The 16,065-nt window shown below is 40.9% G+C and overlaps 1 protein-coding gene across 1 annotated transcript in view; it reads right to left on the reverse strand.

The window, feature by feature from the left end:
* ATXN7 (ataxin 7) overlaps positions 1-16,065 on the reverse strand; it is a gene marked incomplete at its 5' end in the record, with an annotated part of 65,516 nt that overhangs the window by 25,656 nt on the left and 23,795 nt on the right. The window lies entirely within an intron of this gene.

The raw sequence follows: 16,065 nt of genomic DNA on the forward strand, positions 1-16,065 counted from the left end.
AAGCACCTTTTCAAAATTTGAAATCTCTTAGAATATAAATACTCAAGCCGCAACATCAACGGGCAACAGAAAATAAGTACTTTGTTTTCTTGTTTTAAGTCAGGTCCTTAAATTATTTTACACTGATCTAATGTTTTTAGGCACTCATCATTTTTCAATCATAAAAAAGAATCATTACAGCTTATTTCATTAACACTGGTCAAACATAATTGGCCTGAAATAATTGTTTTAGTGTTTAAAGAACACGTAACATATTTTCTATATATCAGTTAAAGCTTTACAACAGCATTAGCACAGCAAAATCTCACAGAAATCGCTAATATAGCCAAATGAGGGCATGAACTTATTGTGCTTGCACAATAATTTTTTTTTTTTTTTTTTAAGGTTGAGTTATTTAATTTGAACTTTGCTTTAAAAGAACCTAGCAATGCTGTGATTAGGATGCGTTAACTGACATTTTTGCAAGTTTAGCATTTTAAATAAAAATACAACTGCACTTGATACATTCAGGCTGTCACTGTATTTGCGATTTCCTCCCAAACCGAAATACAACAAAGACCATCCTGCACACAGTAAATTATCAGCGCGGATCTATAACAGATTATATTTACCCTCCAATTTATAAGTTGCATGGAGTGCACTCAGAAAACAAGTTAAAACAAGCAAGTTCCTAAGAGTTTGTTTCTTTAATTAATACTTTGATTAAAAGCCACCAATTTATCTAGAGGACCGACAAGATTGCAATCTACCATCTCCATTTTTATTGCTATTTTCCCCTTCAGCTTTCCCCATTAGAACTGTCTCTTCAGAGCACTTTTTTTTTTTCTTTTCCCCAGCATCTGCAGGGAAACAGCTTCAAAACACATTAGACAGCCTTCTCGGCACTTCCTGCGCCATCAAACCGCAGCTACCACAAATAAGATACGCCCCCCACGACAGTTAAAAAGAAAAAGAAAAAAAAAGTTAGCTCTGAATTTAGCGGCCGGCAAGGTCTAATGCTCGCGCTTCCCCCCGGCCCGTTTTGCAGAGCCGCTCCGTTTCGAGGCGCGGGGGGAGGACGGGGGGGTGCAAACCTCAGCGTTTTGCGCCGGCTGAGAGCAAACTCCGCTCCCAGCTGCTCCTGAACTTTGGCCAAGCGGCTCCGATGACATTTGGGGACGGCGCAGGCGGGCCGCTCGCGGCGCTTAATCCCTCGTTTCGAGATTATCCGCTCGGGCCGGGCAGCTCCGCGGCGGCCGCACCATGCCCAACGCTGCTGCCGGGGCTGCTCCGCCTGGAGATCCTGACGCCCGGCCTGCRGAAGGGAACGGTAAACCTGCCCGCTGCCTGCGCGGGTTACCTAAACGTGAGACGGCTTCTATTAAAAACCGATTCTCTCCAAGCGAGAACGCAGCCGGRTACTTCCACCTCAGCGTGCCAGCAGGGCCCCTGCGCCTGGATGTTTAGGACACCGCTGTCTCAGCGCTGGGATCCGATTCCCCCAGAGACTGATCATCTAGAGATACTAACATTTGACTCTTACCAAGTTACTAATTTCTGGGCAATAGCCTGAGTAATTGCTTGGAAAAAAAATTACAGTGTATTTGCTGACAAACAAGAATAGGAAAAAAAAAMCAGAGTGGGGCTTTTGCTCTTGTTTTAAATTACCATCATTGAAGCTGTGATTTCTGGCCTTTCTCACTTACCAAATGACATTCAAATTCATTTTTAAAACCCAGCAATCGCTTCTTCACTAAAATAAAAAGTTTGCCAAGAGGAAAGGCATCGGGCTTGTACAAATGCCTGTATATTGCTGGTTTCATAAAGAACGGTTAAACAGAAGCAGGGAGCACCATTTCAACAGCTTTTTTTTTTTTTTTTTTTTTAAGGAACATATAGTAACCTGGACACTACTATTCCAATTAACAAGCTTAGAAACAACTACTAGATCTATTTATCACGTCTTACGCATTTAGAGTACTAGGTAGCAGTCAGTTCCTCTTTTGCTCTGAATTTCAAGAAAAGCTGACAGCTCATGTCACCTATCCATTAATTGTTAAGGACAACTCAGGAATACAGAGACATTTCCTTGGATTATGCTGTTTTCAACACACATCTCCTTTCATTTTTAAAATTAGTACCAGAGTATGCACGTTTCTGGAGGACTTGTTTCTTCTGCATACTATTCTATCTGGCACCTATGATTAAAACTGGGTAAGTTTCCAACAGATTTTAGTGGTCCACAAAATTCCTGACTTTAAACTACTATGTGGGAAACCAGCACTGATGTCCCTGTCTTCTTACCAACTAGAATTTGTTTTCCCTTAGTCTTTGATTTAGTCTATTCTCATTTTAGGAGCAAGAGGGTGAGTAACTGCTATTTTGCTGCTTGTTCCACAAATAAACTGACCAAGATCAGGCACTTGAATTCTAACATGGAACAACGTAGAAAGTCGTCTTTCTTCCGAGTTAAGAGCGGGGACAGAGAGTGCAATTGCTGAGAAGTCCCCGCAGCTGAACGTCAAAGCAGGAGTCCGGAAAGGGAGAGAGAAGCACGACGGTACATTCGCACAGGGACAACGCTGGAACCGACCACGGGAGGGCCACGAAACTGCTGTGAGAGAATGCAACGAGATTTTATGCCTTCTTATATTATAGTAGCAATACATATGCCAACTATCTCAATTTCTGCTGTTCCTGTGCAGCTGATGACTACAGGCTTCTAGGCAACTTTGTATAGTAAATGTTCACGAGATTTCACCTTAAAACAGACAAATGTATGTGCCACAGCTCAATGACATTCTGAAAGTATATTCTGACAAACACAGAAGTAATTTTACTTAATGTACTAAAAAAAACAAACCAAAACAAAAAAAACTCACCCACACAACTTATGTAAGTCAATGAAATTAATTTCCTGATACTAAATCTCTTAAGAAGTTCTATGTCTTATTTCCTAGAAACCCAAGAACAACAATAACATTATATTCAACATAAACACCGTCACCTGGCCCAGTATACAAACACACCTATTCCTACCCAGTCTGCTGGCCTGTTTGGTTCTAGGGAACGAGCCTGGGGAAAGGCCAGGACTCCTGCTCTAAGCGTCGGCCTGCCCAGAAGGGTAAAGCAGGCAGGGGAGAAGGGGAGAGAAACGGTTTGATACGTGCCACTGCAGCGCACCTGATTTCCAGATCCTCGCTCTTGCAAGATCATCTAGCAGAAGGACAATTTGAACTGTGTTGAAACTACTGCAGTGGAAGAAAGGTTGCTTCCTACAGATCGGGATGATGTAAAGGACAGTACCAACCCCCTCCCTTCTTCCCGGCTTCCTTGCTGAACACATGTAACAACACGAAAAGATATTTATGTTGTGTATGATACTATCGCTATGTACACACATACAGCAGCTCCCTGTTATGAGTGAGCAGAATATTAATAAATGCCCCCCCCATCAGTCTACAACCTAAAGTATTCTGCATAYTTTGTATTGCAAAGACAATTCTCTTTAAGATTGGCTAGAGGATTTTAAATCTTTTATTTACATTATATTTGCTCACCTGGTTTCGTAAGGAAATGAGGCAAATGACACCCTGCTGTCTCTCTTTGCACTTATCTGCATTTTATGTTCCTTTCTGYGTTCTGAAATGATACATTATTTTAATAAAATCTGAGAGCTGGACTGGAGGTGTCACACCTTTCTTCCCTCCTCGACACGAGGTCCTAAAGATGCTGTTTTTTATTGCTAGCATCAAAATCAGCTTCTGGACTGCGAAGGCAGGACCTCTCAGCGCTCTTACTGAAGGCAGATCTGCACTGGCCAGTCCCCAGGTGCACACTCCAGTCCGGCTGCAGCACATGCGGCTCTGGTTAAACTTGTAGGCTAAAAAAAGGGGGCAGGGGGGCAAAAGCATGCCCTGAAACCTGTGCACAGGGCAGTAGGTGCTACAAAGGAGGGAGAGTGACGGCAAAACACACGGGACAAAGCCACAGAGGACTAGGCTTCGTCATCTCCGCTGTACGTGCAACAACCCAGTTATTCTTTCTAAAAATCCAGCAATCCCAGGCAGCAGTTTCACAATCCCTTGAAGCCGGMTGGCGTAAGCCAGCGCTGTCACGGCGAGAAGCGTTCCTGCCCTCTCCCCCAATCCCGGCCGCTCGGCTCCAGCCTTCCCCCCTCTGCTCTCCCCAGAGCAAAGGGCAAACCGAGCAGCTTCAAGGATCGGACGCTCTCGCAAACCGCGAGCCTCGTTACGCCGAAGCTGGCGATTAACACACCAAGGACCATCGGGTGTTAAAAAGGGACCCAACCACAAGGAAAGGGGAAGAGGCCTAAGCAACGTTCAAACAACTGGGGAGCTATGGTAATGACTATTTTGACTAAATCGTAGCAGTTGCATAAGATGCACATAAGAAATTTAGACATCTGAGGGATTTCATCTGATCGGTATCGACACTGCACAAGTTAGACTTGCTTACACTGCTGCCTGCTTAGGTTTACGTTCAGCGCTTTCTGAAATGATTTTGTTGTAAATATTTTGCTTTAAACAGATTGCTTGATTGCTGGTTACTATTCTTATTCTTCCTGGAAGGAACAGAATGACAGGCTTTGAGCCAACACCAAACAACTTAAAGTTGATCAATTGGGAACGCCAGTGCGGTTACTTGGAAAACAGTCTTTGCCCCCACGGGGGATGCACTGAAAGGACCTTGCCAGGGGTCAGAGCTAGACTTCTCCTGGCGTCACGCTGCTGCATGACGCCACAAGACCAACACGTTAGTAAACAGGGCAGCAAGATCACACCAAAACTACTGCTACTGACTTGTCCTTAAGGTCTAGTATGTCTTTTTTCCAAAGCCAGAAAAAGTACTCCAGCACCATCGTGAATGAACTCCTAGCTCTCCCGAACCACGGGACAATGGATTTTGAAATCAGTGGATTTTTTATCATCTCGAACAGCTGCTGCTTTGAGAGTGTTTTACACGCTACAGAAACACAAATACATCTGGCAAGATTTTTGGTGTTTCCTTTTCCAGATGGGAGCACTTAGAAGCTCCTCAGGTTTTGGAAAAGCAGAGAGAGTCCAGAAAAAAAGTGTATTACTGAGTACAGAGGAACATCACGACAGCCTTGTCGGTGCACACTCAAGTAAAAGCATTCTCTGCCTACATATCAACTCCGCTTCCATAATGTGCCTGGCTATACCAAAATACAAAAAATAACTGCTACCCATACAGCACATGTGCATGAATGCATACACACACACAGGTAGAGCAATGGCTGAAAATGCCTTATATAGACACTTATGCTATTTCCACAGATTAAAAATATAGCTGGAGTACATTAGATTTCAAGCTTGCAGCCATAGCTATTGTGGAACGCTGCCACTTGGACGACTGGTGCAGGGCAGAAGAAATCGCAAGCAGCTCAGGAGCTAGTCGGTGCTTTCAGCATGTTCGAAGCAGCAGCCAAGCCTCCAGCTTCCCCACATACATTCCCGTGACCACAGAAAAAGGGCGACAGACACGGTTCTAAAGGTCAGCACCCATGAACACTGATCGACCCTAYGGAAAGCATGCTGGACGCAGAAGGGATCTGCCCCTACCAAAATTAAGCGATACTAGCTGTTATGCTCAATCTGTGACAACTGAGATGCGAGTACCAAGCCTTACAGTATTATGCATGCATATAAACTCATACTCTATGACTATCAAAGCAGACATGCATATTTTTAGAAGCTGGCTGGTTGATGGCTTCATGACCCACATGATGACCTTTGGTCAAAGAGTACATGGCACTATGAAGAGCAGGAGACTGAGCAGTGGTGGTTTAAAACCTTTCCCTGATCTTAGAGGCCAGGAGAGGGCCAATACAGTGTGCTTCCAGGCATAAATATGGTTAAGTGAGGTTTGTCATAGCCTGGCAGCCAAAAAGAAGCYGAGGAAAGTGAGCAGTAGCCAGTTCCACGCTAATGACGGGAAGGACCAGAGTGGTACTGCGAGGCTTCTCCTTATGATCTAGAAATGTAAAAGAAATGAAAACAAATTACATCACCAGCTTCACCCTAATGAAGCTGACAGTTATAAGAACATCAAAATGTTTAGCCTGCTAACTCAAACGAAGACTTCAGCCATGTAGTAACAACAGAGATATAGCCAATCCTACTCTTAGCAAGGAGGAAAATCATAAATTCCAAGTAAGTATCTACAGACACTAATGAACAGCTTTTAAAACTATAAAAGCATAAAATACAAAATTTCTCATCAGCTCAAAACCAGATCTATAACTAATCTGCATTATTTGGAAAGTTTCAGACTTAAAGGCGCAAGGCCGCTCTGAAAGGGGGTACACCTTCTACCTAATCCAGGGAGTTCGCTCCAGCATACCACAGGAACCAGGGCTGCTTCTGACGGCCAAACACAATACAGCAGGTCCTGTGCAACCTGTGGGGTCACACGTGGAGGGCACAGGGCAATACAACTTCTGCCTGGAGGAGGAAGAAAATCCTATACGGTAAAAACATATGAAGATGATCTGTCTAAAATATAAGACTTCTTTGCAATTTTAAAAACCAGCRAAAATGGTGAGAGTTTCATATCAACACAGGCAACTCTATTTGGGGAAGAGAGAACAGAAAAGAGGGCAAGAATTTCTTTGATGCCTCTTCTTTCTTTCTCTGCTCTAACACAACCTGGGAAAACAAGCTAAAATATAGGTGCAATCTTTGTGACTAGCAGCACTCTCAGAGATCGCAGAACTTGTAGGATGCAGCAGCAGTAGGCAAAACTTATCAGGAGTTTATATATTAGACACATTGATTTCTCCCTGCACACACACTTCATTTTGCTACTGTTCAAAAGATTAACCTGTTGCCCTACTGCACAACAACTGGAGGAACATCTGTACCCACAAAATCTACATAAATTACAGGGTAAAAATCTTGATTTTCTATGCAAGAACTACATTATGATTTTGTTTCATCAAAAGCAAATAGGGTTTGGAAGTATATATACTGTTACTGTCTCAGATAGTTAAYGATGGTCTACTGTTCAACAGGAATAGTACCACAGACTTGTATCAAATTCCATATTTATCTGTTTGCTATTTTCCACATCTTGAAAAGATGTAATTATTCTTAAGTTTCACAAAATGCACTGCTTTAGGTAGTTTTATTTTGTAATCTTTTACCAAGTGGCATGCTGCCTGGACACCCAGCTTTTACAGAGCTGGATATTTAAACAGCTAATCTAACACTGCTATTAAAAAACTGCTTGAATCTTTGTTACAGGCAGACACAACACAACATTAGGGAATCTGAATGGACTTGAAGGCCATTTACATTACTCAGATACAATATTTCAGTGCTAAACTGAATTGAACCTAACGAGAAGCTTAAAAAGTTGACATAAATTTTGCTTGTTTTGAAAGTGAATTTCAGCCTGCAGTTTACACATTTTTTTAAAGTTATTATGTAAGTCATGTGATTATTGATTGCTATTTATCAATAAGCTCAGGGGCTTCATTGTATTCAAAGTGTTATACGCTCCCTCTTCTGGTAATACCTTAAAAACACAGTTTCTAGACTTYATTTCCATCAAATGTTAGATTTTCTAAGTGTATCGTATTAAAAAACAAACAAACAAACAAAAAAACTATTGATTTCTTCCAGTTCGTCAAGAATTACTTTATCGCAAGTTTCTCCAGAAGCTTGACTTTCACATACACTTGTGGTTACTATTTTGTGTGCTATTGCCATAGGTGAGAACATAGCTCAAACTGTCTACTTTTCCTCAGACAGCAGGTGAAGTAAGTTCCTGCAAAACACTGTTTTTATGTAGGTCCAGCACAGATAACTTTCTTCCATCCAGTACCCTGCCTTGTTTCCTTTCACTTGTAGGAAACTGGTGGGCATTCCTCCTCCCGCTCTACCGCAAAAGCTTTGCAAAAGCTACATGCACTTACTGGTTTCCCCCCACCAATATGTGCAAAAAATCAGAGAATGCCGTGACACTGCACAAATCACAAGTACATACTGTTGCTGAAGCATTAAGAGAGGAAAAATTAGGCTTTTGTTCATTTCGTCTTGTTAAATCCTTCCTCTTTTCTTCTCCTATGTTTTTCCCCCCAGTACACAGTACTATAACCAGCAACTTATTTCATTCTCCCTTCTATGAAGTCATTTTCTCCTACCTTCCTTATTCAGCTTCCTTATTGTAGTCACCTCTTTGTTTTTATATATATTTTACTTAAGTTCTTTGTTTTACATTTCCCTTTTCAACTATTCCCCTGTGTTCTTTCTTTCCCCTCCTCTCCTCCTTGGACAGACGGACACGCACACACATTGCAAACCACTTAATTCTAGCTCTACTAAATAGTTCTGGCAAAGACCCAATCATCCTGCTAGTGCTGTGAGCTGTGCACTGCGCTGTCCTTTCCCTTTCACAACCCCAGCACAGCTCCTACCCCTCTTCCCAGTAAGTGTTGTACATTGGTAGGAATGGGATCTTGGCAAAAAATTAAGTAATTGATGATTACTGCTGAGATTTCCTATCCCTAATTGTAGCTGCACTCACAGAGGAAAAGACAGTATCTGCAAAGCTGCTCTCTTCCAAACATGGCCGTTGTTTGGGAGATGGCTGGTAGGATGAGTGGATACAATCTGTGCAAGTTGAAACTACATACCTCCATGGAAATAACTTTATTTTCTTCTTGACAGTTCAATACTCAGCATTGTTTTCAGATCTTCCCAGAATATTTCTCCCTGGAATTGTCAAGTGCTGTGGCCATCATCTGAGGTTTGCAGTGCTTGGAATAATCCACAGTTCATGAGAACACATACTTCCCCCAAAGAAACAAACAAGGAAGTCCTTATAAATATCTAATTGACTTGCATTTGTTTAACTTCTGAAATTAAACTACTTGACAGCACCCCTCTAACACCAAGTCCACACATTGAAGGCTCTAATCTACACTTCCCCACCTCTCCTTCATGACAGCGAGAATCCTGCCTTTTTTCTTTCTTTCTTTTTTTTTTTTTTTTGACTCTGAATCAGGCTTCTTCCACCTCCCTAGCTCTTAAACAGGTTGCAGCTTCATTCTTCCATACTCAGTTTTGGGCTCTCTGCCAAAGGCTGCGCGCCCATGGCCTGCCCTCTCGATGCGTGCCACCTCCGCTGGCCGAGGGCCAGCTCGAAGGAGTGGTTAGGAGTTAGAAAGAGCCCTTTTAGCTGGGAAGGAAACCTTCCTAGGATGGGTAGCATGTAAACTGGTGCAGAACTGCCTTTTCTGAATCTACAGAAAATCTGAAATGAGAATTCCGAGAACTGTGTTCTGCTCCGTGTACTAAATTCATTTTGAATGTTTAAACTTAAGACTGACTTTTAGCTCTATTAACTATTTCATTGTGGGTCATTTTCAATCGTAAACCTTATGCAATTATTCCAGCTGGCTTCTTCCAAAGTGAAATTGCAGTCAAATATACTCAACAGCTAGTTTTTATTAGAACTGTTTTTTCGTTTCAGATCTTACTCAAYTCTATTGATCACCATACTAACCTTCTCCTTCTTGCTTAACAAGTATTTTTGTAAACGATAGAGAACATGGCACTGTTCCCTCTTTTCCCACCAAGATAAGCATCTTGGTTTTCCTTCTTCCCACTTATTCTCCCTTCCGTTGATGTTTATCTTGAAAAGGGACCTGTCTGCATACAGTCTCCAATCCTCRGATGCCTGGCAAGGAGGTCGTTATGTAGGAGCAGGATTTTCATACAACACTTGTATAATTTTACACATTAGCTTTCTTTGGAAATACTTCAGCCTTTCAGCAAGAATACAATTAAAAAAAAAAAATTCTCTGTCCACAGAGCAATAAAACACAAGGATTTCTGCATATAGGTCTTCTGTTACAGCAGAATAGCATGAAATTTGAGTATTGCTCATCAAGGGAAAGAAAAGTCAAAAGCACACCAAAGCATTTTAAAATTTGTAATATTTTAGCACACACAACACTGTAGGTAGAGTAACATGAATTAAAGGTGAGTGGCAAACTGAGCAATGAATTTCCTTACTTTTTAAAATCTGAAGCTGAATATCACCTTGCTTTGCTACTTGATACTTAAAATTGCTTTATATCTTCAACAAGAGCGTGACAACTTAACCTCCCTAAGTTTTCACGTAATAAACAAAGACCACAGCTAACACCTTACAAAAGTAACCTTCTACATATGAACTGTTGGTGATGTTACAATTAAACACGGTGTATAACTTCATTATTCTTTAAAAACTGCGTGGCGGAACTGTGTGTTATTTTTAACACCCAACTAGCACATTTGGTATTCAGCTAATGGCTTTGGGGTACACATTTCACGCCCCAAATATAGCTCTAGTTTATCTACACAGTCTCTTTCCAGGCAGTTATACTTTCTTATTTAATGATGCATTATTTAAAAATAACTAAAGAGTTAGTTGAAGCAGTTTTCTGAAATGAATCCTGTGTTGACCTCTGAGCCCATTTCCTTCTGGGAATATGCCAGGATGATTCTTGCAAAAGCTACAGAATTTTACGTCTCTCTGCCAAGAAATTAAACTATTTGTTGCTGGAACCCAGAGACTAAAATCCAACCGCTGGAATCTAGACTGTGTGAACTACTGCAGGAGGACTGTGTGTTTAAATAGAACCTGCTGAAGCTGCAAATGGTAGTTTGTTCAATCACATACACYACCGTGGGCCATAACACACCAAATGCCACCTACACACGTTTGACACTATGCTTGGCAGATTACCCTGGCACATTGTGACACATCAGATAATACAGAAGTTTTATTTTGGTTATTAGACTACTATAGAAGATTACTGATACCAAATGAAATTGCTACGATTTATATAAAGCATTTTCATACTGCTTAAGAAAGTCATTAGTGAACAGCGGACACTTAATTACTGAAACTCACTGCCAAAAGGATGCAGGTCATAATGAAGGCTTATCCCTCCAAAACACGAATGAGCTCATGCAATCTCCTACAAGAAAACAAACGAACAAAAAAAMCAACAAAACCTACCAAACAACAAACCCCCCAGTCCTCAGGTCCAATGGCTCTGGAACAAGACTCAGTACATTCCTTTCTTTTCCTATCTGCTTCAAATGCTGCCTTGTGTAGATGCTTTATCTTTGACTTTGTAATACTTGCTAAACACCCTCTCTATTCTATTCTAAACAAGCAACATCTGCAGAACTTCAAACAATAAAACTCTTAAAAATATTAAATGCTAATTTCGGATTTTCGGAAAAATTAGCTGCTGCCAAATTCTATGTATTAGAAAGAGGATATGACAAATTATGTTCCATTCACAGTGCATCAAAAGAAATCAAATATAATACATTATGCTGCAGGGACTGTAATACTTAAATTATATGYGACATAATATCCAAAATACAACCACATATTACCAGGGATAGTTAACGGATCATTTATCCTAATTAAAATCACAATGAATATTAGCTCTGCAAACACTGGGTACTCTCAGAATTCAAGCACTTAACACCAACAAAAACCTATGACTAGCCAAAGCAGTAAACCCACTAAGGAGAGGTGGGTGCAACAGGTTGAGGGAGGGAGGAGTAAGGTTAGACTGTTACATGGAGGTGACACTTGAGAGACTTGTCGCGAGTCCGTGCAGGAAGTCAGCCCAAGTGACCAACGTGAACATCCAGCTTTCTCTACCAACAGGTCTGCTCTCTCCATCCCCCAAGGCTGCGCGTAAGATTGCACGATGATCTCTTCTATTCCACCTCCAAACTCAGAACCTCCTAGAAACCATAAGGCTGCCTAAATCCCTTATATTACGCTTCCTTTTCTGGATCCTATACTTTAGGTTTAAAAGAACGGCGAGCGGAAACCGAAATGCTTAAGAGATTCCCCACGGGCTCACAGAGCAGCAGACACGAAGCTCAACGGAGCAGTTATTTGCCTTCGTCACTGCATGCCAAACCTACGGAAGGCAATCAAAACACCGCACATATCTCTTTAATGACTCAACAGCCTGATACTGTATCATTCCCTCTTTCCAACACTTATTCTATTAATGGTTTCCATAATCACTACATGACTTACAGATGCTATCAGTGCAAGTTTTACAGGCAAACTTGATAATGCTTTTATACCGATTGCTGAGAATTATAACCCCACTTTATATTTATAGAAACCAGGGCACAGAGAAAACAAGTCACTTTGAGGGGGAGGGAGGGAAAAAAGAAAGAAAAAAAAAAGACCAAGGAAAAAAATCTGAGAGACGAAAACCCACATCTCTAAACCAATAGTACTTTACTTCCACACTATTGAGCTACATCCTCCCTCCTTTGCCGCAAACCAGCCCAGGTGGCGAAGAGAAGCAGCTCTCTTYGGAGCAGAGGCTGATGACCAGGGGAAACGGGATAAATCAGCGGAAGGGCTGAAATACTGCCAGCAGGTCGCGTAGCCCAGTGACCACGTTACTCCAGGTTTCCACGAACAAGCTGAAAGAACTGTAGCCGCAGTTTCCACAAATGGGAAAAAGAAGGGAGATAAAAGGAACAAACGTCAATCCTAACGCAGGCACGTCCTGCTAGCTGTCAGCGATGTAGTCCTGAGCAGTGTGACGGTTAGCAATTTGACAGAAAGCTRAAGTTTTTACCTCAAGAATTAATGGAGTAAGAGAGGAATCTGCAGGGCCTTAAGAAATACATCCAGTTAAAATGTAGAGTATATATGGCATGGAAGTTGGAGAGGCAGGCGCAGGATCATCAGGACTGTCAACTGGAGAAAAACACCGTTTTTTCAGAATAGATCACCACGATAAGAGATCTCAGGTGCTTCATCAGTGAGACTGAGTGCCTGAACATCACACCTTCTTTCCATCCTTCATCTYTGATAGAACTTGAGTCATGCAAGGAAGATGCTGATGCCATGAAAACACAACCGTTCAGAAAGAGGCAGCAAGGACACTCGCAGTGAAGGACTTCAACCAGCTGCTCAGTCTCGCAGATGAAACACAAGGATGATCCACACGGAAAAGCCAGCGTCTCCTCAGCTCGCCATCCCGCTCCTGCCTCTCCAGCTCCGCTGTACTAGCGCTACCCTCTGCCAAAAGGGTAAAATAATTTGAACACACTGACAGTTAGCTGTCAGAAGAAATCGAGCTGGATATACTTCAAAAAAAAGACTGTATGAAGTTTACCCTGTAGACTATGAAATTTTCTAATGTTCTGGATAAAAGAAATATCACAAGCGGTCCCCATGTATCTCTTTGTATTAGAGCGCTTTTAAAAATTGCTGACAGATTTTATAACCTCTCACATGGTGTTACACATACCAAATGTGTCACTGAATTTTACAAATCAGATTCGATGGCCAAATTTGGACCAATATAGTATAGAATAAGTGATTAAAATAGCAATCAATATCCCTAAATATATGCTTAATTTGCCTCAAAATTAGAATTTAATTTTGAATTATGATTAATATCTTCTAGTCACATAAAAACATGAATATAGAAGTATCTGTTATTTGATTTGTATCTAACTGATTTCTGTATAAATAAAATATTTTAGTAAAAAGGCTAAATATTCTGATGAATAAGATTACATTCAAATTATTCCTGACTGCACGTGGTCTGAGGAAAAAAGCTAGCATGTGTCCTACAGTGCACTTGCAACCTACCTAGTTAAGTGGTTTATCACAAATATGCCTTGGAAGAAATGAATTAGCTCATTAGGTATAGTTAATAGTTTTGTCAAAGTAAGGCTAAACAAAGTGACATTTTAAAAGCACATATTCTACTTCAGAAAACAAAATCCCACATGACAAGTTTCAAAGAACACCAAGTACAAGCAACACATACACCAAAAGTTGTATAATATTTTAAGAGATTACCATTTCTCTGGTAATATTTAAAAATAACTTTAAAAGGCTCTGAGAACATTACAAAAAGACACGGCTTTATTAATGCACTGTAAATTTTCAGAACTTGTTCAGATAATCTGTCCTTTCTAAAYCCCTGAAATAGAGCCACAAATAAAGGACTTAACTCAGAGAAAACTGACTGACAAATCCAAGGAATTTTTTTATTGTCTTTTTTATCATGAGAACGTATTTTCTGTTTTAAAAGAACTGTATGTTTTCAGGACTTCAGCAATTTCCTTCTCTTAGAGTACACTGGGTACATATGTATACTGCTGATTGGTAATCAATCATCTGTAATATTTATCAGCTTTCACATACAATTTGCTAAAATGAAGAAAAAACTGCCTAAGGGTTTCAAGAATGTGAAGACTGATAAAAAAAAAAAAAAGGAGATAGCTAGCTTTATGCCAAATCATAGTCAGCCCTCTTACCTTTTTGAAGCTATTAGTTTGGCAAACTAAAACCTTTTAATAATTTACACTCCACCCAACCTTGTTTTTCTCATCAGAACGACTCCGCCTGTTTCCTCTCCCAGCTTCTAGGCACTTGTTTAGCGTCTTTATTGTTCATAAGAGGCTTAAGAAATACTAAGAATAACCTTGTCATTTCCATCCCTTCCTTCTACATTTCTCTCAAAGCATCAATCTATCGCCGATAGCTTTACGTTACAGAGAAGGATTTTTAATATTTTGAAAGGGTATTTCAGAGATCCTGCTCGTACAATGTGTGTGGGATACAGAATGAGAATATTAAACCAGTATTTCTTCTTTAATCTTTTCAAAATACTTCCCGTACCTTCATTTTGTAATTCTTTCTTTGCTCTGTTCCTTTCAAACTGCAAGTAATGCTTACCAAACAGTCTGAATTAACAGCCTTAGAATATAATAAATTTCTCATAACAAGCTTACTACTGATAAAAGTAGCATTATGACACCCAATACTTTCAATTCCTGTGGTCAAGAAGCAATGTTGTGCCTATTCAATACTTGAACTGTTTCTTTGGTCTGTTGACACAGCCGTCAGGCCAACAACTACGATACTGGTTCCTATAACATGGATACCCGTTTGTGAGAAATTAGTTGGAGACCACCAACCGATTTCAGAAAGATGCCCCAAACAATCTGCAGATACTAAGAGCTCTCCTTCACCACCAACCTGAGCCGGTTCCSTATTAGTGACCTTGAGACAGAAGATTCAATATTCCAACAACTCCGAACTGGGTACCGTCCAGTCCTCCCCCATAAATTTATTTTTAACTGTCAGAATCAATTTAATACGATATTTCAGAAGGACTTATTGGACATCCCAAACTGATATTCAGTGACAGGTGAGGAATCAGACTGGCAAGGGATGGACTTGCTCTCAGTTGATAAAGGCTCATAGCAACCAGAGGAAGAGAAGCGTACGCCCTTCTGGCCTCCTGACAGCTCTGGAGACTTAAGAATTTTTATTATTATTATTATCATTACTSCCATCCGCAGAGTAACAAGGCAACTAGTGCCAATTATGTCATAAAACCTATCAGACTCTTCTGTGAGTCACTGTGCAACACAGTCCAAGAAATCCAGCAGCAAGGGTAGGAACATAATCCATAAGGCATAAGCACACAAAAAAGCAAGAAGGGAGAGGTGGAAAAGGATAAAAAGCGCACCCTCTGCACAGCATGGGAAGACCCTTTCCCAGCCTCCAGCAAGCAGCAGAAGCGAGTATGTCTTTTCTCACCAAGAGGCAGGAGTGTTTAACATACAGGAAATAAAAATATTCCAACGCAAGAAGAGGCTCCCCACCATATCCAGCACTTTCTACCCTTTTAAACACTGAGGCAAGCAGGAGGTGTACTGGGCTATGAGAAAGCAAAAACATACAAATATGTACGCAGCAAAAACATACAAATATGCACGCGCAGAGGGAGAAAGAAGTAGTTCAAAAGACGCTTTGTCCATCTTTTGTATTAGCGCTTGGTTAGAAACCATCTCCTGAATTTCCCAAGAAACAAAGCTGAATACCAAAAAACCACCTATCCCAACACTGATTCGAAATTGTCTGAGATTAATTTCCAGTCTTAAAAGGAGTAAGGAAAAGAAGAACTGCCTACCTCCGTCAGATACGTTTTATAGGAAGTAACCGAGCACTTGAACTTGTATAGCA

The sequence above is a fragment of the Apteryx rowi genome, unplaced genomic scaffold, assembly GCF_003343035.1.
Source record: "Apteryx rowi isolate R43461 unplaced genomic scaffold, aptRow1 scaffold_4, whole genome shotgun sequence".
Lineage (NCBI taxonomy): Eukaryota > Metazoa > Chordata > Aves > Apterygiformes > Apterygidae > Apteryx > Apteryx rowi.